At 44.9% G+C, this 15,077-nt stretch overlaps 1 protein-coding gene across 2 annotated transcripts in view; it reads right to left on the bottom strand.

The window, feature by feature from the left end:
* Positions 1-15,077, bottom strand: part of LOC131193488 (zinc finger protein 850-like) — a 201,406-nt gene that overhangs the window by 16,228 nt on the left and 170,101 nt on the right. The window contains exons 1-2 of one of the 2 annotated variants that reach the window (XM_058173710.1): positions 10,636-10,692; positions 2,676-2,715 (exon numbers count right to left, since the gene is read on the bottom strand). The exons of the other annotated variant lie outside the window; for it this stretch is intronic. The gene's annotated coding sequence lies outside the window, so the exon portion shown is untranslated. Of the gene's footprint in view, positions 1-2,675; positions 2,716-10,635; positions 10,693-15,077 lie in introns of those variants that run through there. 2 annotated transcript variants of the gene reach the window in all.

The raw sequence follows: 15,077 nt of genomic DNA, 5'->3' as shown, positions 1-15,077 counted from the left end.
CTTTCTTGTTTCACCGAGCAGGGCTGGCCTAATGGCAATTTTAAATGGGTGGTTTTATGGCTTTTATAGTTGGTTGTTATTTTAATATTTGGTCTATGGAATCAGATTTTTAAATTGAAACATTGTATTTTAATTTTTGCATATGTCTTTTTAACCTGGCTGTAAACCACCCTGAGTCTTCGGAGACGGGCGGTATAGAAATAAATATAAATAAATAAATAAATAAATAAATAAATAAATAAATAAATAAATAAATAAATAAATAAATAAATAAATAAATAATAAACACTGTAATCCGTGCTTTTATTTTTCAAAAATGATTTGTATTTACGATTAGCCTCTTTGAACGGCAATGGAAGGCATGCTATGAATTCGCGCATGATCCAAGTTAAAATATCCATTCAAACATGAAATTCACTTGCTGACTTCAGTCAATCACAATTTCTTAGCACTGCAAAGGATTACCGTCTTTCCCAGAAAATAAGACCCGCCCAGCAAATAAGCGCTAGTTTTTAGCATGTGCCTACTTATAAGCCCTAGCTCCAAAATAAGTCCTAGTTAAGAGCCTGTCCACTCCATCCCAGCATCTGTTTTTATTTGCCCAGGGCCATGACAACAGCTGTGGCAGGCTAGACAGCTCCGTGGCCTGTCCGGCAGGCCAGATTGTTTGCCTCCCCCCCCCAATGCCTCTGCCTGCTGCTGCCACGGCGGCCAGGTGGCCTCGATGTCAAGAAAACCAGGGGCGAAGACAAGCAGAGGCTGCCTCTTTTTTATCCCTGCCCTGAATCGGGGAATCTGGTGGGTAGGCAGCATTGGCCAGAGCCTCAATAATCAGCTTCTCTCTCTCACCCTCACTCTGAAGCGGTGTCCAGAGACAGCCTGCACTGTCCCACAGGCTTTGCCAGCTTTCTCTTCCTCTGCGAAAGAGTGGGAAAGGAAGCTGGGTGTCCCAAGACATCCCCCTCTGTGCGTCAACTCGGGTTTCACTCGGTAGGGGAGGAAACTGCCTTTTCATTTACATATGCACAGTCACTCATGCCCTCGTTACCTCTCGCTTGGATTACTGTAATGCTCTCTACATGGGGCTCCCCTTGAGGTGCACTCGGAGGCTTCAGTTAGTCCAGAATGCAGCTGGGTGATAGAGGGAGCTACTGAGCTCCCATGTAACACCGCCTCCCGCGCAGGCTGCACTGGCTGCCTGTGGCCTTTCGAGTGCACTTTAAGGTGTTGGTTACGACCTTTAAAGCGCTCCATGGCTTAGGACCTGGGTACTTACGGGACCGCCTGCTGTTACCACATGCCTCCCACCGACCCGTACGCTCCCATAGAGAGGGACTTCTCAGGGTGCCGTCCGCCAAACAATGTCGGCTGGCGGCCCCCAGGGGAAGGGCCTTCTCTGTGGGGGCTCCCACTCTCTGGAACGAGCTTCCCCCGGGTTTACGTCAAATACCTGACCTTCGGACATTCCGTCGCGAACTGAAAACACATCTTTTTATTCGCGCGGGGCTGGCTTAATTGGATTTTAAAAGTGAATTTTAGCAATTTTAAATGGGGTTTTAATTGACGATAATCTTTTAACATCAGGCTAATTTTAAATAAGTTTTTTAAGGGTATTTAAATTGTGTATATTTGTATTGTTGGTTTTATTTTGCCTGTACACCGCCCTGAGTCCTTCGGGAGAAGGGCGGTATAAAAATCAAATAAAATAAATAAATAAATAAATAAATAAATAATTCATCATCAGCACTTACTTACAGGTTACTTACGGGACCGCCTTCTGCCTCCAATAGCCTCCCAGCGACCTGTGCGCTCTCACAGAGAGGGCCTCCTCAGGTGCCGTCGGCCAAACAATGTCGGTTGGCGGCCCCCAGGGGAAGAGCCTTCTCTGTGGGATGAATTACCTCTGGGACTACGCCTACTTCCCGACCTCCGGACCTTTAAGCGCGAGCTCAAGGCTTTCTTGTTTCACCGAGCAGGGCTGGCCTAAGGGCAATTTTAATGGGTGGTTTTATGGCTTTTATAGTTGGTTGTTATTTTAATATTTGGCCTATGGAATCAGATTTTTAAATTGAAACATTGTATTTTAATTTTTGCATGTCTTTTTAACCTGGCTGTAAACCACCCTGAGTCTTCAGAGATGGGCGGTATAGAAATATAATAAATAAATAAATAAATAAATAAATAAATAAATAAATAAATAAATAAATAAATAAATAAATAAATAAATAAATAAATAATAAACACTGTAATCCGTGCTTTTTATTTTTTCAAAAAATGATTTGTATTTACGATTAGCCTCTTTGAACACCAATGGGAAGGCATGCTATGAATTCCGCGCATGACCCACGTAATACACACTCGCACCCTCAATACTCACAATGCTTCTTCACTTAGAGGTGCACCCCTGTTTTACGAGTGCGTTCAACTTTGCAGCTCAACTAAACTCTTCAGCTGCGGCAGGCTGCAGTTCCCATCACCTTCAGGAAGACTTGTGATGAAAAAACTAAAGACATCCTCTGAAAATAAGCCCTATGGGTCTTTTGGACTAAAAATAAATACAAGACCCAATCTTATTTTTGGGGAAACACGGTATCATTAAATATACATGGAAATGCTGGGGACAGATTATACAATTGCAGATATAGGCATACACAGAGAAATATAAATACACATACCTATAACTGTATGTAGGTGGAAAATTGATGTCTTTCAAGCCTGAAAAAAATGTCCCAAACTGGTTACAGTCAAACCTTCTGAGCTAATTTTAAAGATGTGGAGGCTTTAAATGATAAAATGATGCTTTAAAGCCTCTGCAATATTTGAAGCACCAGTTTTGCCCATGGAAATCCTGAGCTCCAAGTAACGGCAGAAAATATTGTCCACAACCCCTCTGGTGACAACCCCAATTCATGTAGTCCCAAAAAAATGTTCAACCAATCAATTCCAATTTCTCGTGAGAAAAAAAAATATTGCGAAGTTGGAATGATTGACTGAATATATTTTTTTTTTAGTCCAACAAACTTGTTTCCCTGCACACGAGAAACGCGATGGAGAAACACAACGGACCTGGAAATCAGGTTAGCAGAGAAATGCTTGGGGGAAGCGAGTGGCATCTGAGCAGTGGTGGGTGGGGCAAGGTCTGTGGTACGGCACTGCGCTGCAATGAGGAAACGGAGCGGCCATTGTGAGAGAAGTTGGGATTACCCCCTGCCCTGGGCTCCGTCCTGAAGTCAGGGCTTCTGCGCTCAGACCCGCTTGTCCCTTTCTTCTTCCCTACTTCGCTGCTGGCCATCACTCCATTCGGCTCCTTTGTGTGTGGGTGTCTGCTGGAAGTATTTGCCTTGTTGCCCCCTTGTGAGCACCGCTGGTTGCTGCCCAACTCCTTCACTGGTATGGCTGACAGGGAGCCAAGGTCTGGCTGCCTGCGAAATGATCCTTTCTGAGACAAGTCTAACCTGCGGTTTTTGGAGCACAGGGGCCACGGGTCTCCCATGGGCATAGGCAGAATCAGGTCTCCATGGGCAGCACTTGCTAGGGGACCCAGGGGCTGCAGCAAGGGCTGGGGAGGGGAGAGCTGTATGAAGGGTTCACATATATGAGAGATTGCTGCACGTCAACTCCTCCCATGGGTGAAGTCTGCGCTGTCAGTGCTGTTGCTAGCCAGACTGATCTGGCTGTCTCTGTAAACAATAAGGGCCGAGTTCAACAATCCCTTTAGAGTCGGGTGATCAAGTTGCTTCTGAGACCACCAATGTTTTTACAGAAAGGCCTTTGGCAGTTGGCCTAATTGGACCAAGGTTTGCGATAGGACTGAGGAATATGTGTTGGAAGGGATTTGCTTTAATTTAGTTGAACTACGCTGGGAATGAAGTAACTCTCAACTGTTTCAATAAAGTTTGTTTGTTTTTTCACTGACTGAGTTTCCTACTACCTAGTTGGGCCTGGGTCACAACAGTCGCTGTGTGATGTGTTCCGAATGGCCATATAAAACCTGCAATACCTTAGCAATGCTTTTCTATTACCAACGGAAGAATATACCAGTAACTGTAACCCTGTTACAGGGCATCTGGGCAGTGGTGGGTGGGGCAAGCTCCACGGTGTTGTGCTGCGCTGCAATGGAGAAACACAACGGACCTGGAAATCAGGTTAGCAGAGAAATGCTTGGGAGAAGCGAGTGGCATCTGGGCAGTGGTGGGTGGGGCAAGCTCCACGGTGTTGTGCTGCGCTGCAATGGAGAAACAGGAAATGGAGTGGCCGACATGAGGGAAGGAGGCTGCTTTCCTTCTATCTTCTCCCTGCTCCTTCTTCCCTACTTTGCTGCTGGCCATCACTCCATTCGGCTCCTTTGTGTGTGGGTGTCTGCTGGAAGTATTTGCCTTGTTGCCCCCTTGTGAGCACCGCCGGTTGCTGCCCAACTCCTTCGCTGGTATGGCTGACAGGGAGCCAAGGTCTGGCTGCCTGCGAAATGATCCTTTCTGAGACAAGCCTAACCTGCGGTTTTTGGAGCACAGGAGCCACGGGTCTCCCATGGGCATAGGCAGAATCAGGTCTCCATGGGCGGCACTTGCTAGGGGACCCAGGGGCTGCAGCAAGGGCTGGGGAGGGGAGAGCTGTATGAAGGGCTCACATATATGAGAGATTGCTGCAAGTCAACTCCTCCCATGGATGAAGTCTGTGCTGTCAGTGCTGTTGCTAGCCAGACTGATCTGGCTGTCTCTGTAAACAGTAAGAGCCGAGTTCAACAATCCCTTTAGAGTCGGGTGATCAAGTTGCTTTTGAGACCACCAATGTTTTTACAGAAAGGCCCCTTCCCTCCTCCCCTGACTTCTAGAGAAGACAGGTACGCAGCAGTGGTTCCTATGCCACCGTAATCTATGAAACTTGCTCTTGGCAATTTCCCTGCCCCATTTTGGTCGCTGTTGTGGTCTGCCAGCAGCCTGCAGAGCTGGCAAAGAAGTTGGACAGCGATGAGGCTGAGGTGGGGCCAGGGCCATCGCGGAGTGAGGTTCGGACTCCAGTGCCTCCAGAGACTGATAGTAGTGAGGCAGAGGAACAGGAGGAGCCTGTTCCTAATGCACACATGAGAAGAGCTGCCAGAAGGCAAGAGCAGCTCAAGCAAAGAGGACGACTCGGGAGTAGGGCCAAGAGATGATTGGCCCCTCTCATAAGGCTTAAAACAGACCAGCAACAGCGTTTGGGCTTTGCCGGAAAACGACGTTGGTAGCTTCGTCTTCTTGCATTTATTTTTGTATTGGTGACTTCTGAAGGTTTGCCAAGAAAGGCCTTTGGCAGTTGGCCTAATTGGACCAAGGTTTGCGATAGGACTGAGGAATATGTGTTGGAAGGGATTTGCTTTAATTTAGTTGAACTACGCTGGGAATGAAGTAACTCTCAACTGTTTCAATAAAGTTTGTTTGTTTTTCACAATAACTTGGCGACGTTTGATGAAGTCTCATTCGTCATCTTCAGGCTTCAGCCGTGCTTCTGGGAGCAATTCAGCACGGCTGAAGCCTGAAGATGACGATGAGACTTCGTCGAAACGATATATATATATATATATATATATATATATATATATATATATATATATATATATATATATATATATATATATATATATATATATATATGTATATATTTATTTATTTACATTTATATCCCGCCCTTCTCCGAAGACTCAGGGCGGCTTACAGTGTATAAGGCAATAGTCTCATTCTATTTGTATATTTTACAAAGTCAACTTATTGCCCCCCCAACAATCTGGGTCCTCATTTTACCTACCTTATAAAGGATGGAAGGCTGAGTCAACCTTGGGCCGGGCTTGAACCTGCAGTAATTGCAGGCTGCTGTGTTCTAATAACAGGCTTCTTACCAGCCTGAGCTACCACGGCCCCTTAAAGCAGCATATAGCTTATACACGGAAAAATACAGTATTTTTTAAAAAGTGCTGCATTAATACAAGTATCGTTGAACCTGGTTAATACACAGATGTGACACCAATAGGAAACACCCTGGCAAAATATGAAATTAAAAAAAAAACAAAAATCCCAGAAATAGATCAGTGGCAGATTCAGTCCAAACTTGTTGCCAGGAAAACAGCATAATAGAATAGCAGAGCTGGAAGGGACCTTGGAATTCCTCTAGTTCAATCCCCTGCTCAGGAAAGAGACTCAATACCAGTCGATGGCTAACCTTTTTGCCGTCGCATGCCAAAAGCGGGAGGAGCGCGGCGGGGAGGTCGTGCGTGCGTGTGCCCACACCCATAATTCAATGCGCCCCACCCCAGCACGTGACACCCCCCGTGCTCCCCCCGCTTTTGGCATGCAATGGCCCAGTAGGCCCATTTTTCGCCCTCCCCAGGCTCCAGAGGCTTTCTCCTCACCCCCACCCTGAGGCCCTCCGGAGGCTGGAAACAGCCCGTTTCCTGACTTCCGGTGGACCCAGAAGGCCCGAAAATCAGTTGGACAGCACACGGGCTGGAGCTGAGCTAGGGCAACACTTGCGTGCCCATAGATATGGCTCCATGTGCTACCTGCGGCATGCGTGCCATAGGTTCACCATCACAGCCCTATACCATTCCAGACAAATGGCTGTCCAGTCTTAAAACTTCCTGACGAACCTAGATGACAACTTTGTCATCCAAAAGGTAAAGGAGGGAACTAGGGGGTCTCCTATAGCAGGGGTCTCCAACCTTGGTCCCTTCAACTCTGGAAGTTGAAGTCCACAAGTCTTAAAGGGACCAAGGTTGGAGACCCCTGTCCTATAGTGACCTAAAGCCCAGTCCAGCACAATACTAGGGGAAAAGAAAAATAAGAATTCTAAAAGAAGTGAGTCTTTCCGATAAATTGAAAGACAAAAGGATAATATCAGCATATAGCCTGCACCTACAAAAATGAAATCAGGAAAGCTAAGGTTCAGAATGAAGTAAGACCTGCCACAAATGAGAAAAATAATATTTAAAAAGTTTCTTTATAAACATGTAAAATTCAAGAAAAAAGTGAAGGAAACAATTGGTCCACTAATGGGAGAAGATGACAAGGAAGTGACTGGCAGAAAGGAGAAAGTGGAGCTGCTTAATTCATTCTTTGCATCTTTTCTCACGCAAAAAGGAAAAAAAATAGCTCAACCCACCAAAAATAGAACTGTAAGGACAGACTAGGAATACAAATTAAAATAGGCAAGAAAATGGTAAGAGAACACCTGTCCCACTGTAGACAAGTTGTAATCAGCAGGACCAGACTGATTACATCCCAGAGTTCTGAAGGAGCCGGCAGACGTGATCTAAGAAACTTTGAACCATATCTTGCAAAGATCTTCGTGCACCGGGCCACCTGAGATGACAGGCTGCAGATCCTCTGTAGCTGCTGTGCTCCTGCAGGCAGCTCTCTGTCTGGTCAGCTGCCTCCCACCACTGCCAGGTAGCCTTTGGACTGGCTCAGCCTCAGGACCCCCAATAGAACTACATCTATATGGAGGGAAGTAAGCAGTGGGGTACCCCAGGATTCTGTTTTAGGCCCAGTACTCTTCAATATCATCATAAACAATTTAGATGAGGGAATAGAAGGAGAACTCATCACATTTGGAGATGATAATATGCTGGCAGGAATAGCCAACCCCCCAGAAGACAAGCGCAAAATACAGAAGAATCTCGATATATTTGAACATTGGGGCCTATCTAACAAAATGAAATATATGGTTTTTACACTTAGCCAAGAAAAAACAAAGGTACAGCATAGGTACAACCTGGCTCAATAGCCTGCGATGTACCTGCAAGAGGGATCTTGAAGTCTTAGCAAACAATTTTTTTTTTTGTTTACATTTATATCCCGCCCTTCTCCGAAGACTCAGGGCGGCTTACAGTGTGTAAGGCAATAGTCTCATTCTATTTGTATATTTACAAAGTCAACTTATTGCCCCCCCAACAATCTGGGTCCTCATTTTACCTACCTTATAAAGGATGGAAAGCTGAGTCAACCTTGGGCCTGGTGGGGCTTGAACCTGCAGTAATTGCAGGCAGCTGTGTTTTAATAACAGGCTTCTTACAGCCTGAGCCACACCGCGGCCCTTAAATGTATCACTTAAATGTAAGCCAGCAGTGTGATGCGGTGGCCAAAAAAAGCCAAAACAATCCTAGGCTGCCTAAACAGAGGGCTAGAATCAAGATCACATGAAGTGTTAGTACCAATCTATAATCCTTTGGTAAGACCACACTTGGAATACTGCATCCAGTTTTGGTCACCACAGACTTAATAATAATAATAATAATATAATAATAATATTTTAATTTGTATACCGCCCTTCTCCCGAAGGACTCAGGGCGGTGAACAGGCAGATAAAATATAAATACACACAATAATTTAAAACAACCCTTAAAAAACTAATTTAAATGCCCAAAATGTTAAAAAACATACTCCCCTGTAAAATAACACAATTTTAAAAACCCATCCAATAAAAATAAAAATCAGGCTAGTCCAGCCATATGAAATAAATAAGTTTTAAGTTCGCGGCGAAAGGTCCTAAGGTCAGGTAATTGTCGAAGTCCGAGGGGAAGTTCGTTCCACAGGGTCGGAGCTCCCACAGAGAAGGCCCTCCCCCTGGGGGCCGCCAGTCGACACTGTTTGGCTGACGGCACCCTGAGGAGTCCCTCTGTGGGAGCGTACCGGACGATGGGAGATAGAAGCCGGCAGTAGGCGGTCCCGTAGATAGCCCGGTCCTAAGCCATGGAGCGCTTTAAAGGTGGTAACCAATACCTTGAAGCGCACCCGGAAAACAACAGGTAGCCAGTGCAGCCTGCGCAGGATAGGTGTTATGTGGGAGCTCCGAGACGCCCCCTCAATAACCCGCGCAGCCGCATTCTGAACTAGCTGAAGTCTCCGGGTGCTCTTCAAGGGGAGCCCCATGTAGAGAGCATTGCAGTAGTCCAGGCGAGAGGTAACAAGGGCATGAGTGACTGTGCATAAGGCATCCCGGTCCAGGAAGGGCCGCAACTGGCGGATCAGGCGAACCTGATAAAATGCTCTCCTGGAGACGGTCGCCAAATGGTCTTCAAAGGACAACCGGCCATCCAGGAGCACGCCCAAGTTGCGTACCTTCTCCATCGGGGCCAATGATTCACCCCCGACAGACAGCTGACTGTACCGAGGTGCCGGCATCCACAGCCACTCCGTCTTGGAGGGATTAAGTTTGAGCCTGTTCCTCCCCATCCAGACCCGTACGGCTTAAAAAGGTATTGAGACTCTATATTAACGAAGGAGAAGAGCAGGAGGGGTGATTAGGGGGCTGGAGGCCAAAACATATAAAGAAGGGTTGCAGCAATTGGGTATGTCTAGTCTAGTGAAAGGAAGGACTGGGGTGACATGATAGCAGTCTTCCAATACTTGAGGGGTGAAGAAAAAGGGGGTCAGCTTATTCTCCAAAGCCCCAGAAGGCAAGAAAAGTCACAGTGGGTGGAAACTAATCAAGGAGAGTGTTCTATACTGCGAACAAGGCAGACGGAGCCAAACAACTCTTTTATTCTGACAAATAACACGAACAAGCACAGTATGGCAACTCTGCGGTAGATCGGCACTCCCTCAGACCGCTCCTGTCTGACAGCTGCTTAAATAGGAGCTGTCAGGCAGGAGGAGCCAATGAGGACTCTCCGATCTCCCGCTAACTTGGCTGCTCACGTCCCAGCCAATCGGAAACGATAGCAACAGGCTTGACTGCAACCGGTCGTAATGGCGAGGACACAACAGAGAACTGGGCTGGGAAGTGGCTCAGGCTGCTAATGCAGCCTGTTATTAACACACAGCTGCCTGCAATTACAATTACTGCAGGCTCGAGTCCCACCAGGCCCAAGGTTGACTCAGCCTTCCATCCTTTATAAGGTAGGTAAAATGTAGGACCCAGATTGTTGGGGGCAATAAAAGTTGACTTTGTATATAAATATACAAATAGGATGAAGACTATTGCCTTACACAATGTAAGCCACCCGGAGTCTTCGGAGAAGGGCGGGATATAAAGGCAAATTTAAAAAAAAAAAAAACTAAGGAAAAATTTGCTGACACTGTGAACAATTAACCCGTTGAACGGTTTGCCTTCAAAAATTGTGGATGTTCCATCACTGGTGACTTTTAAACAGAGACTGGACAGCCACTTGTCTGAAATGATATTGGGTCTCCTGCTTGCTCAGGGGGTTGGAATAGAAGACCTCCAAGGATCCTTCCAACTCTGGTACAAACCCTCCAGTGACGGAGCAGCCACAACCTCTGGAGGGAAGCCATTCCCAAAGAATCAACAATTGGGTCTCCTGCTTGCTCAGGGGGTTGGAATAGAAGACCTCCAAGGATCCTTCCAACTCTGGTACAAACCCTCCAGTGACGGAGCAGCCACAACCTCTGGAGGGAAGCCATTCCCAAAGAATCAACTTTAATTTAAAAGAGACTTTTTCAATCTTCCCAGCAGCAGAAAATTGCAGCCACCAGTTTCACAGCCTGCAGCCCCAGTGGGCTTCCATTTGGGGAGGGAAGGAACCTGCAGCAGCAGCAGCTGACCTGCTTCAGCCCAGTTGCTTCTCTGCTTCCAGGCCGTGGAGGGAACCGAACAGCCCGACTTGCTCCCGGACTCTCCTCCCACCTGCTGCCCTCAACTCACCTGCCAGCTGCTGCTTCGATCAGTGGAAGAACAGAAATACCCCTCTGCACACTAACTTCCTCCCATGAATGATCCGGAAGAGAAAGTTCCTCTGCGCTTCTCATCTCTTCCCATCCTTTCTAGCCATGAAGTACTCGATGGTTTTAACTCCTTGAAGCTCAACCACAGAAACAGCCCATTGTATTCTCTGCTTTCTAGGAACAGGTGTTGCCTGTTTGACCGCCATCTCCAGATAGGAGGCAGAAAACACGCTTGTCCCGTCTCTACTACGTTTGAAAAATGTTTCGCTTGATTAAATGCGATTAAGCCGTTTTTGACTTTAGCAACCGCCTTTTGCAACTGAGCCAAACGAAATAGTGAAATGTGATGTTCCTTAACCTTGCGAAGATTAGCTATGTGCTCTCAGCCCTAAAAGTTCATGGAGGTTTCACAGAATGACGCAATTAGCTTTTTTAGGAGTGACTCTCAATAGAGATCAAAGCCTCTCTAATACCCCAAAACTTTTATGACTGATTTCCTGTGGCACCCAAGCTTTTAGGACGTGGCAGCACCATTAGAAGAGACACTTGAGGGGAGCCACCTTCACTCCTGCTGGCCAGGGCTGCATCCAAGAGCTCCCACAATGAAGCTCGATTCCTGGAGGAGGAAATTTTATATCTGCTAAATACCACGTGCAAATTCTGTAAATCTTGTCTGCACGGAAATCTCCATTAGGTCAGAGAGAGAGAAAAGTATGCAGCAGGGCTTAGAAAATGGGGGCTAAGAAAGAGGAGGCGATTGTCAATATATAGTAGAGGAAATATTATTAAAATACTTTTTAAAAAGGAAACAAAAGGGAAGAGTAGACTATCCCACCAAAGCATATGGTTGACTAATAACCAGGCTAACCTTTTTAGAGGGACAGCCTGCACTGTCATTTTCAGTGCTTATCCATAAGGTTTGGATGGTGATAGTGGTTTTTTAGGTCTTTTTAACTTTGGTGGAACCGCAACAGCATTCCATTCGCCTTTGGTGTTTAGTTATGCCGGCCACATGACTACGGAGACGTCTTCAGACAGTGCTGGCTCTTCAGCTTTGAAATGGAGATGAGCACCGACCCCTAGAGTTGGGAACAACTAGCACATATGTGCATGGGGAACCTTTACCTTTAGTGGTCTTTTAACTATTGGATCTGAGCTCTGTTACATGGAGGAATCTGGAATAAAAGAACTGCAAGATATATTTTATTGGTTTCCTTTTCATTCAGGAACTCAAGGTGGCATACAAAGCACTTCCTGTGTAGCATGCTGTACTTTACAGGGTCAATATACCCACAGACAGCCTGCACAATCTACCAACAATATGATCCATTAGAAAAAAAAAAAGGAACCAATCCCCTGAACTGTGTTAGTGAAATAAACAAGTTGCTATTCTTTGATGACTTCTAAACTCAGAAAAATCAGGATCATTCATCTGCATAACTTAAATATCTGTTCATTGCTCCAAATAGTGTTCCTCTCTTTACAGAGGGCAAGGTATTCTGTTGATCAATTGCACCGTAAGTAAATTTCTCCTTACTTCTAAATTGGATCTCTCTTTAATGAGCTTTACCCATTACTTCTTGTCCTGCCCTCTGGTATCCTAGAGAATAAGTCAATTATTCTTATACTTGAGGGGGGATGGGAGGGGAAAAATTTAATTGTTGTTGTAAAACTTTTTCAATAAAAAAAAAAGAAAGAAAATGGTGGCTGCTTCCAGGACACAGTCATGAGGCCCAGGGATGCGTGTCCTTCCATCCTTCCATGACATGAGGATCAGAGATCTTCAAAAGGGAAGGAGGAGGAGGAGGAGGGTGTGAAGCCTGGTGGGGTGGGAGTCAGCCCTAAGGACTGCAGGGACCCCGTGGGAGTAAGAAATGATTCGGGTAATTAAGAAAAGCAATCTCACTTAACAGCCATTGCAACATGTAACCGTAATTGCAAGGCCATGATTGTTTATTTATTTATAAATAAATAAATTTATTTATTTATGTGGACTGAAACTCCACATATGGGAGTTACATAATCAATCTTCAAAACTATCACCAAGAAGCCATAATGAGGAATTTCACCAGGGGTGAAATCTAAAAATATCCAGGAAACTCCTTCCAATAACCAGAAACAAAACATTCTACTGATAACCAGAAAAGTGAGCCTTTTTTCATATCCCTTTTCTCTCCATCTATAAGTCTAAAAAAGTATTCCACAATCTGGAAACTCATAGTTTCTCTCCTGTCTGAGTCTTTCGGTACATCACCAGATGGGAATTCTGACGAAAACATTTTCCACAAACCAGAGATTCAAATGGATTCTCTCCTGTGTGTGTTGTCTGGTATATCTGACTGAAAACATTTCCCACAATCTGGACATATGTACGGTTTCTCTGTGTGTGAGTCCTCTGTGTGTGAGTCCTCTGGCGTATTATCAATGTGGCCTGCTTGCCACATTGAGACAACTGGTAGTGTTTTTCTCTGGTGTGAGTCTTTCCATGAACAACTGGGAAGCTGTTCTGACTAAAGCTTTTGCTGCATTGGGAACACTGATAAGGCTTTTCTCCAGTGTGAGTCCTCTGGTGTATCACCAGGCTGGAATTCTGACTAAAGCTTTTGCTGCATTGGGAACACTGATAAGGCTTTTCTCCAGTGTGGATCCTCTCGGCATAATTCTACAATCTTTGCTTTTCCCACAATCTGAAACTCATAGTTTCTCTCCTGTGAGTCCTCTGGTGTCTCACCAGGCTGGAATTCTGACCAAAGCTTTTGCTGCACTGGGAGCATTGATATGGTTTTTCTCCAGTGTGGATCCTCTCGGACATAATCAGCTGTGATCTACAATCTGTGCTTTTCCCACAATAGACATGTCTGTGGATCTTTTCCACCACTGACATTCTTGGATTCTCAAGGACATCAAACACTCTGAATCCCTTCTTGGATGGACTTTGATTCAAACTATTATTTGCTTCCTCACTGGTTGAGGCCTGTATTGTGATCTGCCTTATGTGGCTGTCCAAATGACCTTTTCCTTCCCACCGACTTCCAGATATTTCCCTCTTTTTCTGAACTAGGAAATTATCCCCCTTGATATTTTGATATCTTTCTTCTACATATTCTTATTTTTTTTGTCCAACTCAAAACTCTTTTCCTGGTTTTGTCCTCCTTGTCTGTAAGCTGCTGGGGAAGAAGAAGAATTCTGGGGATTTCCGGAGGAACTAACAAGATTTTGATTGCTGCTTTGGATTTCTTTGCATTTTAATGCTGCTTGTGATTCAGTTCTCCACAGTGCTCTCTTTGGCATTCTTTTGCCTGTAAGATTCACATAAAACGGTTAGTTTAATTACAGTTTATACAATAGTTGCACAATATTTCTAAATAAAACAGATCCAAAGGCATACATTAGAATAAAAGGCAAAGGTGCCAAAAGGCTAACTTAACCTCTTACATTAATTACTTACATTTTCAATATACATGTCAAAAACCTATTCAGTTATGACATTTATTTGTTGACTTGAGTCAATCATGAGTTCATAGAATTGCAAAGAGTAATCATCAAATATACTTGGAAGTGCTGAGGACAGATTATACATATGTACATATCCTGTGTTTCCCCAAAAATAAGACCCAGTTTTATTTTCTTTTGGGCCCATAATAAGCACCAGGTCTTAGTTAAAGGTCATGTCTTACCTGCTTACCTTAGGATCATCGCAGGGAGGCCACCCACACTCTGACACCTGTTGCACCACCGCCTGACTTCTTCTCACAGCATACAGTGTGTAGCTTGTCGCGCAGCCCATGCAAGCTGTGTCCAAACTGTTTCTCAGCTGATTAAAACACTTTCAACTTCTGGAAGATTTTTTTTGACCAAATAATATTTTTAAAAAGCTACCATCAGCTATCCTTTTCCTTTTGGCTAAATTCCTCTAAGTGCACTCCAACCATTTCCACTAGACTGCATTTTCTTTCACTCTTGCTTCCCTTCCGAGAAGGCAGAGAAGAATATGAGTCATATCTGTGTATGTTATGCTTGCGGCAGGACACTGTGTGGTGCCTTGCGCCATTACCATAGTTCACAACAGGGATGAATCCAGGGCTCACTGAAAATTAGCCATTTCCATTTTCCTTTTCTCTCCACCTACACATTTAATCCTGAGAAACGTTTGAGTAAAATGAATCAAGCCAAAATTCAAACAATTAATTTCTCACCTACACTTTCCATGGGAGATCACAAATGAGATTCAAGCATTCTCTAACTCATCAACTTTTGCTCACATGGATTACCTTGTGTGCAATAAGAGATGATTTATGCTTGAAGTAACGTCCACAGACTGGACCTTCTAAGGTTTCTCCTGTGTGAGTCCTCTGGTGTTTCACCAGGCTGGAATTATCACTAAAACTTTTCCCACAGATAGGACATTCAAAGGGTTTCTCT

This window comes from Ahaetulla prasina, chromosome 2, assembly GCF_028640845.1.
Source record: "Ahaetulla prasina isolate Xishuangbanna chromosome 2, ASM2864084v1, whole genome shotgun sequence".
NCBI lineage: Eukaryota > Metazoa > Chordata > Lepidosauria > Squamata > Colubridae > Ahaetulla > Ahaetulla prasina.
This window is presented reverse-complemented; position numbering and strand designations above follow the sequence as displayed.